Here is a 26,548-nt window from a genome sequence, read left to right as displayed (position 1 = left end):
GCGGCGAACCAATGAAGCAGCTCTTTTATCGTCGCAGCGCTATGTACAGTTTTCAGAAATGCGTCGAACTCATCCCCACGATCATAGCTGTGCGTCATACTTCGCGAAAGCGTTATTTTTGCGAGGACAGTTACCGACTGTAATGCCTTGCCCGAGAGCGTGATATCCGCTGGTGACTTTTTGAAGGCACTTCATGACGTATTTTAAGTACTGCGTAGGCATATTCTCCAATTTTATTTGTCATGCACGCTTTTTTTTACTCCGGACAGATTGCTCTTGCACTGTATGGTATGGCTTTGTGCCCTTCCTGCTCGGACCTAAGCAAACGGTTGGCAGTATTGTGTAAATAAATAAAATAACTAAATAAAGGACTTAGTATCCGGAACTTAATGTATCTTACATGAACTGGCGCGACCACGAATAGTGGCGCTCTCCGCGTTTTTTTTTGTGACGGGAGTAACACTACTGTGCAATCTGAGGAGACTGAACGTTCTGTTGGACGCCGTCTGTAGCATCCTGTACCCTGAGCGTTCTTTAACTGAGCGGCCAGCAGAGATAAAAACACTCTTGAAGTTTTTCAAGAACACTGGCTTTATGAGACAGTCGTAGAAACACATTGTCTAAATTAAGGGACTCAGGTGGAGGAATTGCCGACAAACCACCGTAAGGATGATCGCACCTGTACATAGACACCGCCACCACTGCCCTCCCAATAAGGAGTGCAGTGGATAATTAGGATAGCTTCTTGGTTCTTTCACGTAGTTATCAAACAAGTGCATATACCATTATTTGCGTTTCTTTGTTCAATTATAATTTAAGAGTAAAATAGTCACCTGAAATCGACTGTCACTTACATTAGAGTGTGCGCATGCGCTGAACGGGAAGCGCCGGTAGGACCCAGACTGCCGCTCAGTGTTTTAGGTAGCCAGCAGCAGTCGTCGCCGTCGCTTGTGGATAACCAATAAGGCTGTTTCAATGAATGCTAATGGTCACCGAACATGCTTCTGAATAAAGTGATTCAAAATGAAGTATTCAGCTCATAGGAGAAAGCAGGGACGATCAGCGAGAAGCGCCGGTTCCATGCGATGTCCGCAACCCGGCTGCCAAGGGCAACTGCCCACTCAGCAGCGTCGCTATGAAGGCCGACTGCTGGCATTGTCGACCGCGGGCGTCCGCCGGGGCACCAACAAAGCTTGCCAGTGGGTCCGCGTACCACTTTCGCGGAAACATGGGAACATGCTAAGAGTTCCGCGAAGGGCCCTTTCGTTCGTTGGCATTCCCACCAGCACCGAAGCGTGGTGGGGCTTTCACTCCCGCGATGAGTCAGCAAAACTTGCCCTGTCGTTTAGCTAGAAGAACTTCGAGAAGCGACACGAAGGTGCGGCGGCAAGAATGGAAAGGGGACGGAATCGCGCGCAGAGGGCGAGGAGTCCCGCGTGGAGAGGGTGTCCTAGATGCTTTCTTTATATGTTTCTTTTTTCGCTTTGCCAAGCCCGGGGGTCAAAACCTATGGGGACTGTGGCTGTTGTATTTTAAAATTTTATTGGTTAGCGAAATCCAGGGCGTGCCTTCAAACATGACCGCCCTATAACTTCTTTATTTGCGAAGGTATAAAAATGCAAGTAATACCATTGGACACCAGTCCTAGTCCTAGTCGTAGTCCTAGTCTACTCTTGTCTAGCTAGAGACTCCGTGCTTGGCACGTACTTTTCAAAGTACCTAGGCTTTAACGGAGACATTCGGTCGATAAGTAAGGTCTTGTAGATTGTTTTCTCTGTGTGAGATCAGTGCTTTTATTTGCAGTTTGCTCTGTGTGATTTTGCTTGTATATTCATGTAAATTTCTGTAAATATATTTCCTCGTCTCGTTTTCACCATCCGCATCATTGACCGCCTCCTCCTTCATCAACGCCGAGCAACCGCGTTTGGAGAGGCCTGTGCCTCTCCTAAGAAACCATCTTGAATTCACTGGAGGCATCCCAAAAATTCGAATGTCTTTGCGGAGCCCCGCCAACTGGAATGTATCTCAGCCGAATGCTGTTAAAAAATTCGTCTAGCGGCACAAGGCGGCAGTCGAGTGGAATGACATTTGGTTGGAAGGCATTCGAAACACCCGTGTGGTAGCGGCTTTACATGTCACGGATCGTGATGCTTTTTGTAGTTAACATTTATTCAGGTGTCGAAATAAACCTGAAAATTAAGTCGGAGTAATGAGATTTGCGAAAAATTGTATTTTCTAGGTATTTTCGCGCAAACAAGTGAATTTCTCAAAGGTGCTCCAACAGCCTTCGCCACTGCTATCATTTCCAAATGACACTTCTTTGCCGTGTGAGAGCGCGAACCGAAAGTGTCATTCGTTCAAGCGAAGTGCACTTCGTGAAATCGTCACCAAACGTGCCTGTGTGACAGGAGTACTTGGCTCGTCGTGCGAAAACCCCGCCTTAGCCAGTAATACCCTTGTTACACGGGCAGAGTTAACCACGGTTAGCGTAACCGCGGTTACCGAACTTAACTGCGGTTATCTCAAACCGTGGTTCGCCGTTGTCACACGGCTCGCTACCGTTCTCGGTTTCGGCATCCACCGGCCGGGTGCAACGAGCGAAGGGACGCGATAATCGGCAGAGCGAAGCAGCATTTGAAATACCTTACAACGCAGTGTATAGAGTGAGTGCCGTCCGACGGCGCCGTCCGGTGGCAGCACTGCCGTTGTACAGACATCGGCGCACCTCCTGCAAGCCGTCCGCGCCAAGGCAACGCCTTTGCGACGCAGCCCTGGCGCCAGCGTCTGAAAACCGTGCTAAGCTTTCATGCTGTCGTAAATAATAAGCCCTGGGATAAGGGAATGTCAAAAATGATTCCTCTTCGAGGATCGCTGATCTGTACCGAGCTGACGGTAGGAGTAATAACTGCGATACAAGCTAGGGCGTAGCAGCTGCCGCTGGTGCACAGCGGCTCACCCGATCTCTTGCACGCTAGCTCCGCTGCTAAGCCCTCGCTGAAATCGATCTTTCTTTTAGCATGGGACAATGGGGTAGTCAGTAAGGCAGTGCAATGAGTAGACCATTTACTGTAGCGCTGGTCAATTGAAAAGCGCCGTCCGCTGTCCGCTGTGGCTTCGACGCGAAACAAGTTAGGCCTAGCGATGACTAGGGAGTAGCACACTGTCAGAGCGCCGTCGTCCGCCGCGCTCTCAGGCGGCACCACAGCAGTCAGCTCGCGAAATCCGGTGCAGCGAGCGTTGCGCACTTGTCGCCTACTTTAAAGGTGCGGTGCAGGGAGCGGTCCTTTTCCAATATTACAGCGCTAGAATGTGCCGCTCGAGCTTCGCGGGACGGCGCTGCAGTACGCTGTTGCTGCGCCGTCGGACGGCACTCTGAGGCTGCACCAAAGCGCCGTCGGACGGCACTGTACGCACTGCCTATTTTAATGTGTTGCTCTTGAAACATGATTTTGCGCGAAAAAAAGTACGTTGCTGCAGTTCACCAGCTCGTACGCTTTTCGAAACTCGGACGCCTACGGGCACTTTACGTCCACAGACGCCGCCATATTCTCGGTTAACGACGAAAACTGAGGTCGCCAAGCTCGGTTCGCGATAACCGCGGTTAGTCGCGGAACTGCGGTTTGGTTCGCCGTGTAACATACGCTAACCACGGTTACGCTTGACCGCGGTTACACTAACAGCAGTTAACTCTGCCCGTGTAACGAGGGTATAAGCCGTGGCGGGCATGCATGGCAGAGACTCCGCACGTGAGTGACGTCATCACCATCAATGCGGCTCCCCTTCCGAGAAGGGCAAGAAGACTTCCATGATAAATGGAAGCATGTTTGGGGGGGGGGGGGCGCCCGTCCTCATTCCTAAGGTCCCTATTCAATGCCCCTCACTCGTATAACAAACCAGACCAGGCTCGAGATGGGAACGACTGTCCCCTTCCGTCACAGACACTGGGAGAGATGCGACTGTTCAGCCTGACTTGATGTGGTACATGCAAACAATGGCGTGACGCCTCCGCGAGATACGATAGGAAATTCTGTGCGCCACTTTCGTACTCATGTAAACGCGGCTAGAGATTACACAAAAGAGAAGGACCCCACTGCCGCCGTTAGTTCGCCTTCAGCTTTCAGTGAGTGAGGTTGCGGCGCTATGGAGCCTTCATCGTCCAAGTTGAATCGCTCGCGTGTAAAGCGACAGGCGAGACAGCAAAGCGTGGCCGGAGGCGGCAGTTCACTGCCGATGAAGTACGCGACCATCGCGACGCAGAGAAATGTGCGAAGCGAGCTGCTGCAGTGAAAGAACGTTCACCCCCAAGTCCCCGACAAGAACTCAGCGGCAAGCAGTGCTCTCGAAGTTACACATCATAAGAATTACCCCATAGTTTTAGCGTGTTTGTATTTCGTGTTTTCGTTGTTATATCCTTCATTTACGGAGAAGAGAATATGGGCACATGGTTTCCTCTTCAAGACGCGAGTATTGCCGTCAATTAAATGATTCTCCAATGCCGCATTTGGCTATGGATTATGCTAACTTTATGTGTGTGCTTTTTTTTTCATCAGATAAATATTCCTCGTTCCGCCCGAAGTTCGCTCTCCATGCAAAAGAAAGAGATGAGGGCCTAATGAACGAAATCCCTTGTGGGAAGTGCCCGACGACGTGCACTGGTGAAACGCAGAGCTGAAAAATAGAATCAATGAAAAACTACATTTGGAACTGCTCTAGGGAGTGCAGCGGAGCAACCGGTCATCCAGATCGCACCGACCACAGAATTACAAAATTTTCTTCAACAACACTGCTGTCCAGCATCATGAAACCAGCCCTCAAAAGCGACTCCTAATTGAGTCGTGGTACACACATAATACTATACTCAAACCTTAAGAGCCAACCACCATGCATTGTGCACTGCAGCGCGCGCCTGCAATGGTGCGCGGAGAAAACACTGTAACCTGACCAAACTTTCAGTAAAAGTTCCACTTAGCCTTACGAGAACACAAACACTGGGCAAAATTCCGAGAAATACAAGTATGAAACATGCTTCATACTCCGCGGAGCGACTCGCAGATCCAAAAGATAGAGAACAGGTGAGTGCATGGTATGACTCACGCAAAACAAGGCGTCGCCACGCTCCATCAACAGCCTCTTCCCCTCCCTTCCGCAACCACTGGCTCCGCACCACGCAACAGTTGCGCCATAGAATGCCCATCTGTGACCGAGACGCACCGGTGCGGAATCTGAACGGAAATTCTTCTCCCGAATACACTTCCATAGGATTCACCGCGTCGCGAAGCGACCTATTATAGGATAGAGGTACACTTCATCGAACGCACATTATCAAGCACGGTTAAAAAATTGCGTGTAGTCGCCCGCGCAGCGGTCACTGCACGCTGCCATTTTGTCCCGTTTACTGAACTGCGCTCACGCCTGGCTCGAGTCCCTGCGTCGAGTCTAGCCGCCGGCGCGAGATTGCGGGGTTACTTGTGGTTGAGGTGAAGCGCTCCAGAGCCACCTCTGTGTGCTGCGCCTTGCCATAATTGCTGAGGTAGGAACTGAAGAAGCAAACGTCAACTTTCAATATACCTCTCCCGGCGTATATCACCGGCGCAAGGTGCCTTTTGTCCAGCGGCCAAATCATGTGCCTTCTGACCGGGAGGGGCAGCAGGTGCTACTCATGCCCTGCTCATAAGAAGGGGTTTGTAATCAGGAGAAGAAAGGTCGCGGAAAAATGATCGAAACATGCAAAACCAGTTTAGAAGCAAAAATGGGTGATTTTTCCCATCGGGCCTTGCCCCTTTGTCGTCATGACGTTTAGACTAGAAGTGGTCTCTTTTTTTATGATGTAGTATGATGAAAGAACAAGGCATTGACGCCTTGTTCTTTCTTCGCAACCTACTTACTATTTCATGCTGCCGAACAACCGCAAAACTTCCTTCATATAGGTCCTTAAATACTTTTTCTTTCCTCTTAGATGAAGGAAATGTCGCCTGTAATGTGCAGACCCTACCCCATATAGACTCTCTTCTCTTTCCACCACTCCCTCTTACTGCGGTAGGAGTAACAGTGAAACTTGGTGAACATGCCGCCGAACATGATGGCGTGGTGCAGAAGCACCACGCCATCTCCCAACCGCTAGCTAGGGGAATGACTACCTACCGACACCCTTGATCCAAATCCGCAATCCACCCCCACCTACGACACCCCTCAGAAGCGCCTTCCACTTATCTCCACCCTCCACAAAGCCTCCATTAGAAGCCCACGCAGCAGCGAAACGAAAAACCAACGGCCAAATCGAATTCAAATACGCAGTGCGAAAGTCATCTACCCTGCCACCTCCTCCCATCCCACCCTTAACCCAACGTCACCTCCCCACCCCATTTCCACGTTCCCAGTAAATACGTTAGAGTAAAAACATCAAAGTAATCATCGAGCATAAATACCACTAGTATCGACGATTTATGTCATAAGGTGTCATGCTCGCAACATCAGTTTTCTCCTTGCTTGCTACACGCTGACCTCCCTTTGAGAATTCATGCTATTCATCGGCCCTTGCCTTCAACCTCAAAGAGAGACACGGTATGCGCGCCTCTTGTTTCGTCCTGAAAACAACTTCGAAGTCTCAATTTCCCTGTCTGACTCGGTGGCGCAAGATTCGACTTCCGGCCACCGAGCGTGACGGACGTGTGTATCATGGGCTCCCAAGGAGCGGATTCAGCGGCCCAGCCGGGCCGCGGTATCAGGAGTACGATCAAACCGAACGAGGACTACCAGCTGATTTTGCCGCATCTGCCAACAGGTTCGAGCGTTTTGCATACTGTTTTTTTGCATGGCGACGTCCAAGCCAGGCCATACCGTGTTGAAAACTTTCGTGACGCTCTTGAGCGTCTGTCATTGCTGCCGGAAGTGGTTGCCCTCGGGGCATATCAGATGAATCATGTTTGGGCCGTGACATTCTGCAATGAAGAAGGAAAAAACAAAATGCTACAGGCGGAGGCGTTCAACGTCAAGGACCACCGCTATGTGGTCATTGACCCACGCAACCAGGGCGTCAGGCTGAAGCTGTTCTGGCTGCTACACGGCGTGCAAGACGACGACGTGAAGGCAGCTCTGGCGGCTTTTGGAAAAGTGACCGACATAACTCGGGACAAGTGGAGAGTCAAAGGATGCGTCGACAAGTCGTCTACTACGCGCTCAGTGACATTGAAGCTGAAGGTGGGCGTCACCATCGAGGACTTACCGCACCAGTTGCGTGTTGGAGAGGACGTCGCACTCGTCCACGTTCCTGGCAGAGCTCTGCTCTGCCTCCGGTGCCGCGGCACCGGACACATACGTCGGGAGTGCCGTGTGCCACGTTGCGGGCTCTGTCGTCGCTTCGGCCACGACGACGCCCAGTGCGTGCGAACATATGCTACCGTGGCTGGTCCTGGTCGTAGGGATACTACAGAGGAGCATATTATGGACGAAGTCGACGCGGTAGAGGCGACCCGTGAGAGTCGGGAAGAAGCAGTACCGAAAAGCATAGCCTCAGAAAAAGCAGTGCTTCCCACGGAACATGAGGCTGCCAACTCAGCAGAACCATCTGTGCCTGACACCAGAACTGAGGTGGAGGCGGGAAAAGCAGATGATGCTTTGGTAGGTGCACCTGAGATGGTTTTGGAACCGACCGACGAGAAGGACATTGACACGGAGATGCCCGCGGCGTCAACTTTGCCAGCGAAGAGGACGCACGACGAAGCTGATGACAAGGCGACGAACTACGACGGGACGGACCATGAGGAGCCTCTTCCCAAAGCGCCTCCTGTTCGACGTGCGGCCTACAAGCCCAAGCCGAACGTCCCTCCTGATCGTAGGACTTCGTCGGGTGTCCCTCCGCCTTAGCGGAGGTGCCTTGCAGGGTCTTCGTGTTGGTAACCCAGTCTTCGATCGGGTTCAGTGCTGACACCGCCGTACTTTGCAAGCTGGAAGGATTTTTGATGAGGTGAGCTGCAAACCGATGTCACTTCGAGAGCGGCGAATCCCAACCATTTAGATGGCGTCTCAACTAACATCTAGCTTGCTTATTGCCACACTGAACGGGAGAGGTCTTTCTGCGCGAAGAAGGCAAAATCAGCTTAAACGTCTCTTGTTCGAAAACGAAATCGATCTGTTGGCTGTTCAAGAGACAAAAATTGAAAGCGAAGAGTTGACAGATGCGATGGCAGAAATTTACCGTGCACAGTTCAGTGTTTGCGTGTGCCATGCAGAAGGAAAGTCGGGAGGGTGTCTGATTTTAACTCGAAACGGCAAAGTCGTCGTGGAAACTGTATTTTCCTGTGAAAGTGGCCGGATTGTAGCATGCGATTTTTACTTTTCTGGTGCAGAGTGGAGAGCTGTGTGTGTATATGCACATAATAGAATTCTCGAACGAGATGCCTTTTTTCGCCGTGTTCAACCTTTCCTGCTGACAGAAAAGCGTGTACTATTGCTTGGAGATTTTAACTGCGTGTGTAGACCTGAAGATAGAACAAGCAACAAAACCCTGCAGGACACGAGTGCCGAGCTGCTGTCTGAGATGATTAATGAAGCAGAATTGGAAGACATTGGCATTATAATGCAAGGTTCAGAACAAGCACAGTACACGCATTTCCAAGGCGTTAGTCACGCAAGGCTGGACAGAATTTATGTTCCTTCTGAGGTTGTGCCCTTGTGTTCCCAGTACCAGACTGTGCACGTCAGCTTCAGTGATCATTCTTTAGTCGTGATCACACTTGGGGAGAGGAAAAGGACTGTCAAGTTTAGTTGGGAATTATGGAAATTTAATGACTCATTGTTGGAGGATGAGGAGTTTAGCAAGAAATTAAAAGACTCAGTCAAAAACTTGTTAGAAAAAGAGACAGACTTTATACAAACATGGGAACAATTTAAATGCGACGTGAAAGTGGCCGCTATAGAAAGAGCATGTGTTTAAAAGCGCAAATATAAACAGCAAGAAAAGGAACTTCGTACCGAGCTTGATTTCATGCTCAGCATGGAAGGCGTCAAGCCGGGGTTGTACAGACAAGAAATAAAAGAGACCAAAACTAAGCTTGAACTAATAGATGAAACGAAATGCGACTCGCATGTTTCACTGCCCGCACCGGCAAATAATCGCCGCCTCCTAAATGAGCGCTTCGAGATAATAGTAAATCATATAGCATTTACTGTGCGTGCGCAAAACCCCCCAGGGATGCGACGATTGCGATTACTGCAGCTCCGCGCTGAGGTTGTTTACATAGCTGTGCACAAACAGTACTGATAGTCTGCTTGGCATGACGCGAGGTGGGAGTCTTCATATCTTAAATATTATCTACTCTTGATTAGAAATTGTAGTTTGACTCGTTTAAACGCTACGATAACAGTGCAATAAGAGCCGATGTTGCTATCGCCTCCTTGGGGAACGCTTCGCGTACGTACCGCGCTTCCTGCTCATTGTATCTGCTTCCTCCGGTGTCAGCAATACTTGATTTTAAATCGCTTTGTCTGAAAATACCACTTGTACTAATGAAAACAGCCAAATTTGTTGTCCACAGTCGACGCCGACGACTGCTGCCGGATGCCGACCTTCAACACATGCTCAGCAGACCGGGTCACATTGACACTTCTCCCTCATTATACGCGCTCCTGCGATGTATCAGTCGTCGCTTTCAGGTCACTGCAGCAAAAACTACGCTCGACGGCTATTTACGTACGCTAAGAGCTATGAATTTACTCTCCACAATCGCCGAAATCGCACACATGAATCCTGCGGACTGCCTATAGGCTTCGTCACAGAAGGGGCCGGCAGTCCGCCGTTCACCGAAATTTAAGAATCCTACAAAAGTTCAGCGAAGCTCACACGTTACACTACTACGATACGCGGTCGTTGGCACTGCTGGCATCGTCGTCGGTTCCAGCGTGACGTACGAGTTCGTCAGCGACGACATCTGCATACCGACCAGCCGACCGACCGTCGATCGGCGGCGGACCGGCCTTTAGTGTGACGGTACCTTGCCGAAAAACTATGTTACTTAACTGTTAATGCTTTCGCTGCACCTGTCATTCGTATATGAGGGACGGCTGCTACTGCGATCGCCCGCGAAAGTACAGGGGACAAAAGACCGCTGCAGGCATTGCATCAACGATACCAGACAACGTTGCGTCGTGTATTTTCTTGTGACGTCATGAGAGCATTCAATATGGCGGTCGCTGCTGGTGGAAGGAGTTTCCTTGCCTCCATTTCGATGGAATTTTTTTTTCGAATAAACAGAGCACCCTGGGCACCCAAATTTTGAAAATTCAGTTAGCGGTTCTTGTGTTACTGCTGAAGTACAAAACTGCATTATGAAGAACGACCCTGTCATGGCCCCTTTAAACCTCTGCTTAAGAACATGCACCGTGGTCACCACGAGGGCAGAAGGAAAGCGAGGGCTAAGGCCAACACGAGAGAGCGGCATACCTTGAGACCGCGGAATAATCCCAAAAGCAAGCGTTCACAATAGACCCTTATAGTTCGGCGTGCGCAGTAAGCTTGCGTACACATCGCTTACTGCGTTTCGTACGCTGTAAATAGTGTAAACACGACACTTTTAGTTGGCCGTGCCGTAGCGCCCCTCAGGGGCACGTGTAAACAGTAGCGCCATCTAGTGACAAGACGTCAAGCACATCAATGATTGGCTTAAGAAATTTTCATCCATAATTATACTAGGGTGGGCGCATTGTGATTGGTTTGGTTTGGTTTGGTTTATTGGGGTTTAACGTCCCAAAGCAACTCAGGCTATGTGGGACGCCGTAGTGGAGGGCTCCGGAAATTTTGGCCACCTGGGGTTCTTTAACGTGCACTGACATCGCACAGCACACGGGCCTAAAGAATTTCGCCTCCATCGAAATTCAGCCGCCGCGGCAGGGAACGATGGGTGCATTGTGAGCCCTTTTTTTTCGTTTCAAGAAGAAAAGCTATGCAAATAGAAGAAAATGTTACCAGTGACTAAAAGCTAGAGAACTGCTGCGCTAAGTGTCTTTCCTGCGAGGAAAACACACTACATTTAGTTAGGCCTAAGAGCGTGAAAATCGTTTAATTATCTGAAAAGCAGGGGCTAGTTATCGCTTATACCTCTGCGCTTGGGCGAGAGTGTGCGAAATAAAAGCGAACCGCTACCATTTGAGCGAGCTATCGCGTCGAGGAATCCAGCACCGACATGTATTTATTTCGAAGTGGGCGAGCAGGGCGCCGACGTACGCAGTGAGCTTGCGTACGCAACGACACCGCGGGTAACGAATGCGCATGCGCAGAACGCAACGTATCTAGCCGCGCGTTGCGGACGCCCGCCCGCTATAAAGCATAGCGTAGCGTACGCAACGTGGGACGCTACGTGCACAAGCGTTTGCGGGTAGGTAGGCTGGAAACGCTGATTGGTCAAAAAATATGACGTCATACGCGTGACGTCATAGGTCACGTGACTTTTAGTGACGTCATGTCCGGTTGGGGACAGGCTAGATTTTTTGGGGACAGGCTAGATTCCCTAGATTTTTCTCCGCCACCCCTCGTCAGCGGACGGGGCTGCTCGCGAGGAGCCGAGAGGCGAGGAGGCAGCGTGCACTGCAGCGTTGCCTCCTCGGCGTGTCCCCGTCATGTCTTTCGACCCGCCGCGGTGGCTCAGTGGCTATGGCGCTCGGCCGCTGATCCGAAAGACGCGGGTTCGATCCCGGTCGGGGTGGTCGAATTTCGATGGAGGCTAAATTCTAGAGGCCCGTGTACTGTGCGATGTCAGTGCACGTTAAAGAAACCCAGGTGGTCGAAATTTCCGAACCCCTTTCACTACGGCGTCCCTCATACCCTGAGTCGTTTTGCGCCGTTAAAACCCCAATAAACCATAAACCCATGTTCTTCAGAGCGCGCGCGAGATTAAAAAGCGCACCTGTCGCGCTGCGCTGTCACACTGCATGCCTGCTTCTGTGCATTTCTTACGGACTCCTTTCAGTCATACTTAGCTATACTATTGACCAAAAGGCTTCTTAAACAGTTATTTCAAGTTTTATTGCTATGTATAAAGAATATGTTTGTAGCAGGTGCGTGAGCCCGAACAAAAGAAAACTGTTTTTATTCCCCTTCAGTATTCCTGCTTATCGAGACTTGAGCATTTATATGTTGCAGTACAACTTTTTTCAGGCATCACAACTGATGTTTCGATGTGTTTGGTACATATTCATCTTCAGACATTTCATGTCTGTTGGGTAAAAAAAATATACGAAATAATACTTGACTGCATCAATTGTGACTGAGGCAACTAGCATCACGTATAGCATGCTCTTGAAATTCCTCTAGCTGTTGCACAGAAGTCTGTAATTGACTTCATTGTAGCTTCATACTTGCACCATTTAAACTCTGCACATAACTCTTTTTTCACAAAAGGAAATGTGATTAGGTTTCCGAATAGAGCTGTGCACGGGCCGCAATTTCGAACCCGCGCCCGGCCCGGGACCTAACCTACCGACAGGAAGCCCGGCCCGACACTGAAGGACCCTGAGCACGCTCGTGCTCGGCCCGACCTGCAAAGCGGCGACGACAAAAAAAGAGAATTTCAGGAAAATGAGTTTATTTCAATGACATTCAAATTTTGACCTAGCAGCAGCAGCGCCACCGGTCCAGCCAGCGGCTGCGCCGCCAACTAAGCAAGCAGACGACAACCGGCTCGGCGGAGACGACGCGCGGCCCGCTGGCCTCGCAGCGAGCAGCGCCGGGCGGCCCAGCTGATGCACGGGACCAGCTGATCCTGCAGTTACAACACGCGCTGCGCGCGATTAGTGCCCTTTTTCCCGAGTGCGGCGATGGACAACGGGCCTGCTTAGACGCCGCAGGGGCCCCCGCACGGATAGGCCAGCATCATGGCTAGTCGCCGGGCTCCCCCCCCCCGCATCCCATCCATCCTGCAGTGGAATGTGCGCTCTCTTGCGGCGCGATACCCTGAGCTGCGAGTCCGCATCGCGGAGGACACACCGGAGGTTATCGCGTTGGAAGAGACGTACGTTCGTTTCCAAGACGTGGAGCCCCAGATGCGACTGTCTGGCTACACTGGATATCACTCTCCAACAACGTGCGAGGAACCCACCTGTGCTGCAGTGCCGTGTTGTGACCGTGCTCATCACCCCGGGAAATCGCGGTGCGCGATTTACGTGCGCAGTGACGTTCTGCATACACTCGTCGGTTCGGCGGCGGCAACAAGCGATGCCCAGGAGTGCGTGGTGGTGACAGTGCGCGTCGGTGGTGTTGACACGTCGGTGGCCTGTGTTTATGTGCGCCCAGCTGCCGCGTGGAACGCGCTGTGTTTTCGTGCGGTTTCCTCGTGTTGTGCCCCGCGCCAGATCATCTGTGGTGATTTTAATGCCCATCACAGTGCGTGGGGCAGTGTGCGACACTCCGCGCGAGGGGACGACCTGCACGACGCAGCAACGCAGCTGGGACTCACCCCTTTGAACACCGGCGAGCCCACCTTTCGACGACGCGGAACACCCGGCTCCTGCATCGACGTTGCCTTCGCATCCAGAGGGTATAGTGCCTAGAATATACTGGCTAGTGTGCCGAGGGCGCGCGCTCGCGTGGCCGCCGCGGTGATGCCTTCCCGAAGCCACCGCAGGGTGGCGCTGCCAGTCGCTAAGGTGCCACCGCGCAGCGTTCGCGGCCTTGGCCCGGCGCTGGAAACTAACCATGCGCTGCGCTTTTCGCTACGCAGCCCATCTTTCTCCGTGCTTTGAGAGCACTTTTGTTCAAAACCTTTCTCGACGGTAGATAAACTCAACGGCCTAACACTGTCCGTAGAAAATCATCAACCGAGATAGCGCCGCGAGACCGACGATGCGTTGCACAAGTACTATGGTTGTACCGAATTACTACCAGATCCAATCCGTAAAACTTTTATTCTTTCCACCGTACACTGAACACGCTGTACACTGTACAGCGTCACTGCACACAACCCCTGAAGTGAAAAATAAAGGTAAATTAAATGCCGAATATCCAGTGAGAGGCCCAGCTTACGAACTTGAAACAAACACCGAAGGCTGACAGCTGCGGCCACAGTAACCCCGAAAACTCTCCGATCCGGATGCATTGCTGATACATGGGAACTTTCGATCACAATTTTACTCGATCCTAATTCAGTTGACTACGATCCGCGCATCTCAACCGCGACCGTAGGCTGTTGCGCGCACTGTCATGCTGTCATGCTCAACCAGCAGTATCCAGGTGGCTGGACCTCGCAGCGGCGACCATTCTTAAATCGCGATAAAAAAATTTTCACCCCAAACGGGTCGATAGCGATCGGAAGCGCCCGTGTGACACTGGTATTAGGAAATAGCATCCATAGCTTTTGCAAAGGTTATGACCCAAGGGAGTTCAGTTCTACAGTCCAGTGCTACACTTCTGGACATGTTATGCCGATGTTTTTTTGCAGTTCAACCGCGCGTACTGGAATTTTGATATATCAGTTAGACAATATTTAATAGCGTCGTATATGTGCAAAAAAATCACAGGGGCTCTTTCCCAACATTGCATCTGTTTGCGATGATCGTATGTAATGAACACATGCAGCCTGAAGAGGACTCGTTGCATTTCATTTGGAAGTTAGAACTCGCTTTATACAGAAGTAGTTTTTATGCAGGTGTCTGCGAATTTCGTTCCATCTTTTAAGGGAAGAAAAGGCAAGAACGAAAACAAAAAAGTGATCCTATCAGTGATTCTCTTCTACAAAGGGCTACAATATACTGCAAACTGTAAAGCTACAGCCATAATAAACAGGTAAAAATAACTGGTCACTGCTAAAAGTTTGTACAAAGTAAGCAAGGCACTGAATTATTTATTAACTGAACAAAATATCTGAAGTTGGTCGCTGGAGAGACCGTTCATCAACAGTTATAAAGAGAAGCGCCTAGAAACAGTACACAGCCATACCATTTAAGCAAGGCACTTTACATATACAGAAAGGAAAACACTGTATTGATATTAGCAAACTAGTTGCAGTGTCTGTACTTCAACAATTTTTTTCGTTCCCTTTGTGCCTCTCTGTCTTTGTTTAGCCCTTTAATAAAACGTAATTCTTAGCAAAACATAAAACAACAATCCACAGCCTGGTTGCTGCCTCGTGTTCGGGGCAACCAAGTTTTTGCAAGGCCACTGAACTGAAGCAACTCAAGCACGATTAGTCGCTGCAACTTTCAGCTCATTTGCTCAAATCACAGCGCAAACAAAACCAAAGAAACGCGCAGACGCAAGCTAAACACAGTGCACAACACAAGGCTTGGCTGGGCAACTGCAGCAATCCAGCACCTTTACGACAGGAATTGCCCTCTGGCGGCGAAAATTGGAAGGCAGCGCTGGCGCTGCCACCTCCTCCCATGCGGAGACCCCCCCGCTCGAGACACTAGCCAGTATATTCTAGGCACTATACAGAGGGATAGAGGCGACATGGCGTCGATCACCATCACTCTGGGGCTCAGATCATTACTCCATCCTAATTGAGCCCACTGCTACGGAGGCCCGCGCCAAAAGAACCTACTCCATCGTCAACTGGAGCGCGTTCAGGCAGGCGGTCGATGAAGCGGCCGCCACTGGAGCCGACTTCTTCTCGAGTCTGGTTCGGAGCGCCCTCGCAGCCGCCAGACGAGCAGAGGTGCGGGCAGTACAGCCTACACCTGACATCAAGCTGCTCGGTCTGCGCGAGAAACGCGACCGCGCAGAAAACAGGGCGCGACGAACCGACCGAGCGGCCGATTGGACCGTTTACAACCGCCTGGACGCAGCCGCGCGGCGCCACTCTCACAAATTGTACCGGCGGCAGTGGGCTTCGCTATGCCAAAGGATGGAGGAAGACACCAGCTCGCGGAGGCAATTCGATATGCTGCGACGATTAACGGCGCAACAGGGGAACCCTCAGCCTTTGGCCGCACTTGCCATCTCCAGCGGCCTAGGATATATGAACAGCTGGCAGAGAGGTTCGCCGATCGCTTCGCGCCGCCCTGCCTCACGAACGATGCGAGCTCGGATTCACCTTAGAGCCCTGGAAGCGATGCCAGCCTCTTCCCCGTCACCTCAGATGGCCCCTGTGACGCGCCTTTTAGCGCGGCGGAACTGAACAATGCGCTAGCGCGATGCCGCCGTCGCTCGGCGCCCGGGCCGGACGGGGTGACTTACCAGATGTTGCGAAACCTGGGTGCGGAGCAACGACAAGTCCTCCTGCAGCAGATCAACCTGGTGTGGGAACGCGGGGAACTACCGGAGGATTGGCGCGCCGCGGTCTTCTGTCCCATCCGAAAGCCAGGTCGCCCACCCACGAAGCTGAGTGTATACCGTCCAGTGGCATTAACATCGGCGGCAGGTAAGCTCATGGAGCACATGGCGTTGCAGCGTTTGAACGAGCGGGCCGCAGCGGCCGATTTGTTTGACGAGCGGCAGACGGGATTCCGCGGAATGCGGTGCACGGCTGATTCCATTTCGGACGTTGTCACCGCGCTCGAGCACGCCAGGGTGGCGGGACAGGTAGCGCTGCTGCTGCTACTGGACGTCTCGGGAGCGTTTGACAACGTCCGCCGCGCACCGATTCTCGCGTTGCTTGAAGCGGCCGGCGTGAGCGGGCGTCTTTTGCGATATGTTCGCGGCTTCCTGAGCGGTCGTACCATGCGCGTGAGAGTGGGGGGGGGGAACTCTCCGAGCCTCGTCCGGTGGACCTAGGCGTGCCGCAGGGCTCTGTTTTGTCACCTTTCCTGTTTAATGTGGCTATGTCGGTGGTGCCGGGCTGCCTTCCCACGGGCGCCCGACACCACGTGTGCATGTCCATATATGCAGATGACATTGCTCTGTGGTGCCTGGGGCCACCGGGCGAGACACTCCGCGTGCGGGGGTGCCTTCAGGGAGCCCTGACCGCAATCGACGCCTGCTTACGCGGTCTCGGTCTGTCGCTGAGCGCGGGCAAATCGGTAGCCATGGCCTGCGTTTCACGCTCGCGCGCGCGCCCAACGCCACTGTCACTGGACGGGGCTCCCATTCTTTGGCGAAAAACGGTGCGGTACCTAGCCCTGTCTTGGGCAGCATGAAAGGCCCGAAGCGGGTGATGTTTCTAACGAAGCACGGATGAGAGCGCTGTAATCGCGGCGCATCCGAGCGCACAGAGCGCGCTGTCACGTGGTATATTTTAAACTCCACGGGCTTTCGTATTTCCCAAATAAAAATGGCCACGCTAGGTCTATCTCGTTGGAAGTGCCTCGGTTGGAGGATATTTGCGGAGCTCCACAACCTTCCTATTGACGCCTGAACGTTTCAAGCTATATTTAAAAAGTTAATTTATTTATCTCGACTAATTATTCAAATAGCAGGAGCGAAAAAATGGTACTGTAACTTCAGATACACCTCAATAACATCCACGCGATTTCAGTTCTGAAGAACGCTTAGTTTTTTTATAAATCTTGGTCCAAGTTAGCTGGGACACTCTGTATATACACCCACTTCGTTAAAGGAAACATATATATTCGACTCGGCGTTTCGATCGTAAGACCGATCTTCACAAGGTCATGACCTAGGCGGCGGTTCGCAATAAATACTGCTGACGACGCCAGACTTTCTGCATAGCGGGAGCCGTGAAAAAATGCTTGCGTAGAACGACTAAAAATAACATTGTGTCATATGTATGTACTGTGATTCATCCTGTGCTTGGTCGTGGAACTATATATCATTATGTTTAATAAAACATTTATTATTATTTTTCAAACACACAACAACACAGATACGCTTGATATACCAATTCCATGGCATAGCAATATCATGAATAACAAACCCTTACCACGATAGCCACAGTAAACAATGCTGGACGGAGATAAACAATCAGAAGCTATGGTCACGTAGTGCTGCGCAACGAATTCTCATTTGGGCTAACAATAAAAATCGACAGTCAATTTTTTTCTTACCACATGTGCTGAATCCTACTCTTTGTATGATGTAATTATGAAATTTCAAGCCACATTTCCTCTCCGCAATTCTCACTACTTTTGAGACGCTGCCATTACTGAAACTGTCATGCTAATTCTTTCATTTTTTTTCTTCCTTTTTCAAATGGTTATAGTTGTGCCACACATTTTCACTTCATTTTTCTTTCGTTGTTGTGTGAGCATTAAGTTCAAATTTTTGTGTTTCTTTTAATATTAATGACCTGTGTCATATTTACGACGTCACAAACCCCTGCTATAGCTACACTGAGACTAGTTCCGCTTCACGAAATCAAAATCAAAATGAATAAATAAATTTTGATATATAGGGAAGAATCGGCGCCGCACGGCAACTCTCAGCAACTCAAACTAGTGTTATGTGCCCTAATCGAGAACCAGGTGTTTTGTGCTCATCAATATCGGTGATTTATTGCCAAAGAATTGTCTAGAAGTCGCGAACTCGCGGACAGGGTAACGCTAGAGAAATACACCGAATTGCAAGTTCGATATGCAATAACAGCGGCTGTCGAGCTTTCACTGAAAGGTCGCATTCCTTGGTCTCAGGAAGAAAAAAGCGTATCTTGAACTTCAGAGGTTTGATGACATTGCTGCGTTCAGCGTTACTTTTCATAATGTTTACAATGGCTTTAGATTGAAGAAAGCTTTGCAGCTATCTTCTGTTTGCTTTGAAGGTACACTTTCTAACCACAAGGATTTGGAATCTACGGCCTCGTCCTTCTAGTGACAGTCCGACATGTCTGAACACCGTTTAGTACGCGACCACAGAAAATGGCACAACAAATTAGGCAGTGGGGCTAAGCTACAATACTGTGCTGCCACTGGCCAACGACGTGTTAAGGTCTGAAATTTCTAGAAAACTGTCTCAGCCCTAGAAGACGGGAAAACAGTTCTGTGGCTTTGCAAAAAATTAGGCAGGGGCTTAGCTCTGGTTAAGCTTGGATATACAAACGAAAAGGTTCAGTTACGCATGGTTTGACGTCATGGCTGTCGCCGTTCGCGCACAATGCGCTGGGAGCACAACGATAACGGTGGAGGCGTTCGGCCGTCCACACACTACCGCAAAGTAAATAAATAAATTTTAAAAAAAAATCCCCTGTGTCCCTTGGTTTCTGCGGCTGTTGGCTTCTTTCATATATATACACACACACACACACACACACACACACACACACACACACACACACACACACACACACACACACATGCACCTCAGCAGGCTGCCATCTCCCACAAGCCAAAATATCGCCGAACCGGCGAGGGCGAGTGGGGGTTTTAGGGCTCTCGCGATAGAAATTCCAGAATGCAGCTCCAGAGACAATGTATGAGGCCAGAACAAAACTCTGTAGGAAAATGGATGTTCACAACGTCATCGGGGAGCGCATTCCGCTCTATTACAGGCGCAACGGAAAAAGATTGATTGGTCGTATGTGGTTTCTGGGGTGTTCGACGTTCGAAAGGGACACATGCCCAATAAAAGACGCGCAATGGAGGGCTCCGTTTCAGTTTTGACTTCTTGGCAGTCTTTGACGTGTGTCGACGCCGCACAGCAGGCAGTTGTTTGAGCTTTTGCGCCTCCATCGAATTGAGACAGCAGTCATCGGGGTTCGATCCTGTCAAGCTGGGCGAGCGTCGTGATTTGCAACCGAAATGTGCTCGATTTAGTTATATTTTATGCCTGCATCAGCCTTCGACGCTGCAGACGACACTACAGCCACCGGCAGTCTTGAAGGCGCTCAAGATATCGGAAAATTGCTGGCGTCATAGGAGCAGCTTGGAAAGAGCCATTTAAGAAACAAGACTAGCGCTTAAGAGAGGCACAAAAGAAACAAAAGTAGACAGGACGAGCGCTCGTCCTGTCTACTTGTTTCTTTTTTTCCCGTTCTAAACACGTCTTTTTGTAAAAAAATGGTGAGCAATGGAGAATGGTGTACAAGCAAGTAGCCTAGCTTTACGCTTTGGCAATACATTGCCGCAGTTGCTAAGCAGCAGCGCTCAAAAGCAGCTAAGAAAAATTTGGTTCTATTTCCTAATGAGAGAAAATATCCTGCTTTAGGTTTTCTAACCAGAGGTGGGTAGATACTCATTTTTGCCTTTCCTTCCTCATCCTCATAATTAAATCCTTGACCTGCCCTCACCCTCATTTTGTAAAATTCCCTGGTCGGGCCTCGGCCTCACCCTTACTTCCTAAAATTCTCGGAGACTGCCTGGCCCTCATCCACAGTTCTTAGGTCCTCCTTCCCGCTCGCCTCAAAAAAGGCACTTTTAACATTTGAGTTACTCCTCCTTATTACCGATCTCTGCCAAAGTTACTGCGTCGCACTAGGCACGAACTTTCGTTCACTGCGTCAGCTTTCGACTCTGTACAGTCGCGTAGATTCTGCTTAGCACTGCGAAGTTCTCAGAAGGAAAGAATGGCCGCAGGCAATAACACAGTTGCTATGGTCATGCTGTAGCCGATCACTGACAAGAGCCGATTCCGTCCGGTACTAGTGACAGTGGCAAAAACAAACTGTTCCGGGAAATCGGGCCCGTAAGGAGCTCACAAAAATTCCCACAAGAGGAGAGGGCCGGGAGGATTTCAGCCAGGAAATTCTCCTGGCTGGCGCTGCACACTCCACAACTTTGGAGGGAACGGAGCGAAAAAATTGGCAGCGGCTTAGCTCTGCTATGCCAGGAAATACGTAGCTTGAGATGAGGGCGAGGTGTCCACATCTCGGTGGACACCTGAGCCAGAGGGAAGGCGCATAACTGCCCTCTTGGAACAGTGGACACCTCAACCTTGCTTTAATCTAAGTGGCGGTAGTGACAGGCGGGCGCTGCATGCGTTGGCATTCACAACGTTGTGCCAGAAACGCGGCAGTGAAGCCATAGGCCGTCGGCGTTCGTTGTGTTCGTTGGCGTTGGCCTTTACAACGTTTTACACTCCGATCATTTCAAGGAAAGGAAGTGCGCATGATGGCTCCCTGGGTCAGTGGACGCCTGAATCGTGCTTATAGGTACGTGGGGTGATGAGAGTGATGTGGGCTGTAGGCACTGACAAGGTTGTGCCAGAAACGCGGCGCTGAAGCCATAGGCCATAGGCGTTAATTGTTTTCATTGGCGTTGTACAGGTTTTACACTCCGATCATTTTAAGGAAAGGAAGCTGAGCGCACGCGGCGAGGCACGCCAGCTGTGCGTAGTGACGTCACTTGCTCCTCGCGCGTTCGCAGCGCGGTTCTCAAGGAGCCACGCGAAACTGCTCAACCTCGGCCACTGTAGCTCACGCTACAAAGCTACTGCATCCCACGTGCAGATGGCAGATTCTGACTTGGCATGAGGCACACTTGGCAAATCGGACTACTATTGAGAGGCCCCCGATTTACTTGCTTGCTGAATTTGACTTAGGTGAGGTAGCACGTTTGACCTTGTTTAACTTTATCAACCTTGTTCAGCTTTGTATAACATTAAAAATTCGAGCGGCACCCAAAACTTCTTGCAGCCGTTACTCGGCTTTCCGGCTACGGCTAAGCCGCCTGAGCTGCTGGTCCCGATTCGAGTCGCCGCTTCCTCTGTTTGGCGGTCTCTGAAGCCTTTTGAACAAGGCTCTCTACTGCATATTCCTCTGGTGACTTTATCATTCGCTTCTTCTTTCTTGCTCTTCATCTGTTTCCGCATCGGTTTAGCAAGCTTATCCTATCTTCAGGAATCTGCTTCGGCTCGCCGCCTCGTTATATCCATTGAATCAGCTGGCTCATGTTGGCGCTCTTTACTTTTGCGTTGCTGTTCAGCTCGGTACGCGTGTCGCTCGGCTTTGGAATCATTCGAAGCACCGACTTCATCCATGGTTTGTTGTTTGCTCCACCGCACGTTCGTTCCGAGACAACATTCTTCGGCTCTTCTTTCTGACATCTGCGCGCAACCGCATTTTCCGCTCCTCATCTTCGCAACGTCATTCAACTGGGCTGCATCTGGCGCAACGGCCCCCACCCACTGGCTGCAGGTGATGCGACACGCCTCCGTGCTTACGCTAGCTTCCTCCCATTGGCTGCAGCTGGCTCGAGACTCATCCGAGCTTACCCGAGTTACTCCGAGGCTTCGTCCGCACATCGTAGCTTTTTTGGCAGTGACCCGTCTAGTACTCGCACGCTAAAAACTACTCTGCATCAAGTTTCAGGAATCGGGTATCACACAGAGTGCTTAGGAGTAACAATGTGATATGCAGAAGTCGAGGCGGTCGAGCGTACAGGAATGACGAATTACTTAGTCACACAGATAAGGCAAAAGAGAGAGGGTGTGATGAAATACCGGTAAAACGGGTGTATCTTGTGTAATAGCGGTGTAGTGACCGAAAGAAGATGCACAAACTTTCACATCGTTATGCTAATGAACGGAGCGAAAAAAAAAGTAACGACGAAATACACAGACAGAGCTGCACGGACAAATAGAGTTCGGGAGACCGCGGGGAAACGTTGGCTTATCTGCGAAATGGAAGCCGCAGATGTGGTGCAGAGGATGCCAGTGGCCTTGGGCCGTACCTCATCGGGGCCGCCATCGCTGCACTAGACGTATCAGACATCGGCAGGATAATAGCTTGCCTTGCCACATTACTGGCTGGCTTCACTATCGTCGCACGCATAGACTTCCTGCTAGCAGTCTACCCGGCTCGCGTTTTTTTCTACCCCTGCGTCCTCGTAAAAAAAAAGACGACCAAAAGGAACGGTGCTGAAACGCTGCAAACAAACGGCGGCAGGAACTTGTGCGATCACCTTCTCATGAGCAGAACAAGTGTCGACTGGAACCACCTACCCGCCGTAATTTTTGCCACTAGAGACGCCATTCAGTTCAGAGCCACATAAACACCGCGATTTTATTTCGACTTAATTCTTAGTTTTATATAAGACGATGATAAGTAAAACGATAAATAATAAATAGAAATTAATAGGATGCGCTCTTTCCCCACGCCAAGCTCCAGCAGCTATCTTCAGCCACAAGGACAGCCGGGGAAGTCCTCGGCGAGGGTACTCGCAGAGGTCGGCTGTGTGATATATTGCCACATCCTGGCTGCGGAGCGATTGGCGAGGGCTCAACGCGTCCGCAACTCCTTGAGCTGACCCGTCCGCGCGCAGCCTGCAGAGCCTACGGCAGCTGGCCAGCTCCACGAACGGTCCCTCGAGCAGCGGCTCCTGCCGCCCCAGCACCTCGTGGTGATGGCAGCTTTCGAGTGCACGCAACCAGGCCATCGACCAGTGTCGCCCCACCACTCCCCTGGCTGATCCATCCGCAGAGGGCATTATCCAGGAGCAAGGTTAAGGCACTGCGAGCAAGGAACGACCCGAACGGCGAAATTTCCAGTTTTTTATCTGCGCCCAGAAAGGGACCAGAATAGTTTCGCTTGCAACATCTTTTTATCGATGTTTTGTGCTCTTAAAACAGCGACAACGCTTATTCTCCCTCCGTTAAGCCGCTATTTTGTTGAGTTTCAGTGCCGCCTTGAATGTCCCTAAGCAACGAGAAACAGTTGCGGTTGTCACTGTTCTACCGCAGTCCTGTCCCCAAGCTCTCGTGTTTTTTTTCTTGTCGTGGTGCTGCCACCATCTTCTTTAACCTGTACATGATGGCACACCTTAACACGAGCTAGAAACCTCAGGCACTCGCTCGAAAAACACTACAGAATAACTCAGCCTAAAGTACCGACTTTTTGTGAAATTCCTGATTGGAGAGCCGAGAAAACATTGCAAATAAAAGCCCAGAGTGAGTTAGTGGGATTGTAGAACAGTGATTTCGGCCCCAGTGTATCCAACTGAAAGGAGCAGGTAAAAGGAAAGGTAAAAGGAGCAGGTGAAAGGAGCAGGCAAGTTGCATCTTCACAACTTAACCAGCGCTGCGACGACGAACAAAGACAGAGAAGAAAGGACAGGGACAAGCGCTACTAACCTTCCTTGTACTAACCTTCCTTGTCCTTCCTTCTCTGTCTTTGTTTCTCGTCGCAGCGCTGGGAAAGTTGTGAAGATGTACCAACTAGCTGAGATCACGCTTTTGCTACAGGTAAGTTGCAGGATCTTCTATTCAGATCCTGTGTGGTTTAGTCGACCATATTGGCGAAGTTTCATTTAATTTGGTCGTGACACCAATCGTGCAGAAAGTAACCGCAAGCGGAAAACCAAACAATCAATCACAGGCACGGCTCCCTTGAAGGCGGCGCCGCATCTTGATTGACTGAATGAATGCCATTTGCGTCCACTGCATTCCAGGTTTTCCTTGCCCTTTGTCGTCGCACCTGGCTGGTACTGTCAATAAAACTAAAACTTATCTCCCCTCTTTATATGCTCAAGGAAATGGATAGACAGAACTGGTACTCTCTAAGCTCCTGTTTTTTATATATAAATAGCTTAACGCGCGTTTCTTACCTGTGAACGAACCCTGACGCGACCAGATCGCGAGGCCTATCGCAGGCTTTCCTGGCGCTTGCCGCAAGCACGACACGTAGCGGTTGTCGGTCGACGCAAGCAGCGACCACCGCTGCGAATCGGTAAGAATCAGCTCGAGGCACGCCTTGCTGCTGCAGTCCGCAGACTCGCTCTTGTTCGGTTTGCTGGCGCAGACGGATGGGGCGAACATCCAGCACCGCAGCCATTGGTTGCGCCGCTGCAGCTGAGAGGCCTGCGAATGCGGCGCCAGGCTGGAATCTTTGCACGCGACGCTAGTTAAGTCGCCGCTGTGCTGGCCCTTACCTGAAGTAGTGGCAGGTGAGGGCGGGGAGAGCTGTAGCACGTCTTGGGCAGGAGATCAGCAACACCGACCAAGGCTGAAACCGCCGTTGGCCTAGCCCTCAGGGCAGGCGGCCTTGGAAAGAAAGCGGCCCTGCGGTCGGATTTTTGAGGTCGGCCGACAAGAGCCGCTGTCTGCCGGTCCCCGGGGCACTAGAAAGGGAACAGAGGCACACAGCAGACTGAGGATGCAGAGGGAGCCTGAGGCGATGGCGCTTGCCACGAGCCACCTTTCGCTTCGTTTTCTTCGCACCTGTATTCGCACCGCCAAGCTCGCCGCAAGGTGGCTGTTGCACAGAGAGGTTCGCAAAAGCTGGACGTCCTTCGTCAGGTTTCAAACGATCGGGTTGAAACATCTTGTCACAGTTCAACGGTGAAGGCGGATAAAGTGGGAGGTAGCAAACAGCGAAAACTATAATCGTTTCGTTTGAGTATATGCACCACACATATAGGGCGAGAATTTACTGATGAATATTTTTCATTAGACATTACCCTCACTTCTTCACTTTGTCCTAGTGTTCATGGCATTCTGGGTAGCTAATTTTCACACTGTATTTTAGGGTGGTCATTTCTAATTTCCACTGCACTAAAGACTTCTGGTGTCCAGAAGTGACCTCCTAACATTCGGGTAAGATCTCTTTGCCCTTATGCTACAGGCTAGCAGATATGGAACCTAAGACGCCACTACATCAAGCTGCTAAAATATCTTCCTTCTACTGTCCCCCAGCATTCTGTGCTAGCTTTTACGGTAAACGTACTGTTAAAAATTGTTCCTCCTAGGCGGCTTAGAGATAATCATGCGGAAAAAGCTTCGGAAATGGTTACGTACGCATAAAAACCGTTTTTACAAGGCGCACCAAAGGGAAATACCGACGACTGCAACAGGTTACGCAAGACTGGTAAGTTATCATTTGGTTCCCGAATGAAAATATCCATAAAGCAAGTCGTCCGTAATAGTGAAGAAATAGAATAAGAAAAATTGTAAAAGTTAACATTCTATGCGTACGCTATGCTTCTGTGCATACTGGTCGGTATATAGTGCAGAAGAAATTAAACGAATTCTAGGGAGCTCTATTTGTATTATCCTAGTAACATTCGTCTTTATAACAACGCCGTGCAGTCTGGAGCGCCTATAGTCTCTGACAGTCAAGGAGAGGACCGTTGATGCCCTTACAAAAATGACTTTTGAGCTTCAGTTGACGCCTTGTTGAGCTATCGTTGAACCTCACTGGAAAACAACATAAGCCCAATCTATGTTGAGCCTACTCAACATCTTGTAAACAATACTTTTGTTGAACGTAGTCAACACATTAATTGTTGAGTAATTTCTCTTGAATTTATGTTGAATCGAGTCTGTTGGCAGCCGTGTCTAAGCCTAATTAAATGAAATCAGTTTGACATGCGCCGTGTAAACAGAATGTTATCACATTATACATATTAGGAACGCATGCACCACCTGTTAAACTGTCGTAAAATAGTGTTAGTGGTACAATATGCTCTTTCTGCCATACCTTCTTTGGAGGATTCGTATGTGCGCGCATAAAAAGGGCACTACTTAATTAGTGCTTTATTTCTGTTGTCTATGAATGAATCAAGGTTTTGAACTAACTGAACGCCGCCCTTGACCTCTATTATTTCTCTACACATACAATAATTATTAATAGCGTAGTGTGCCAACTGGGACAGGCTCCGCTTCTGGCATGGCGGCGTTGGCACGTTTGTAGAGGTCAACGATGCCATCAGTGTAACTCGAGAAGGTCTCTTCAGTGGGTTGAGCGTGATCACGCAAGCGCTGTTCAGCACGGAGCTTGCGCACCGCAGGGCGGACGAACAC

General features: G+C 50.4%; 1 pseudogene; it reads left to right on the top strand.

Moving 5' to 3' along the window:
- The first annotated feature begins 15,830 nt into the window (after positions 1-15,830).
- LOC149357458 (uncharacterized) lies at positions 15,831-23,220 on the top strand (annotated as a pseudogene).
- Positions 23,221-26,548: the final 3,328 nt, after the last annotated feature.

The sequence above is a fragment of the Amblyomma mixtum genome, chromosome 3 (genome assembly GCF_055824585.1).
Source record: "Amblyomma mixtum isolate Tamu chromosome 3, ASM5582458v1, whole genome shotgun sequence".
In the NCBI taxonomy this organism is placed as follows: Eukaryota; Metazoa; Arthropoda; class Arachnida; order Ixodida; family Ixodidae; genus Amblyomma; species Amblyomma mixtum.
Note: the sequence above shows the minus strand (reverse complement) of the source record. Positions and strands in the feature narration are given on the sequence as shown.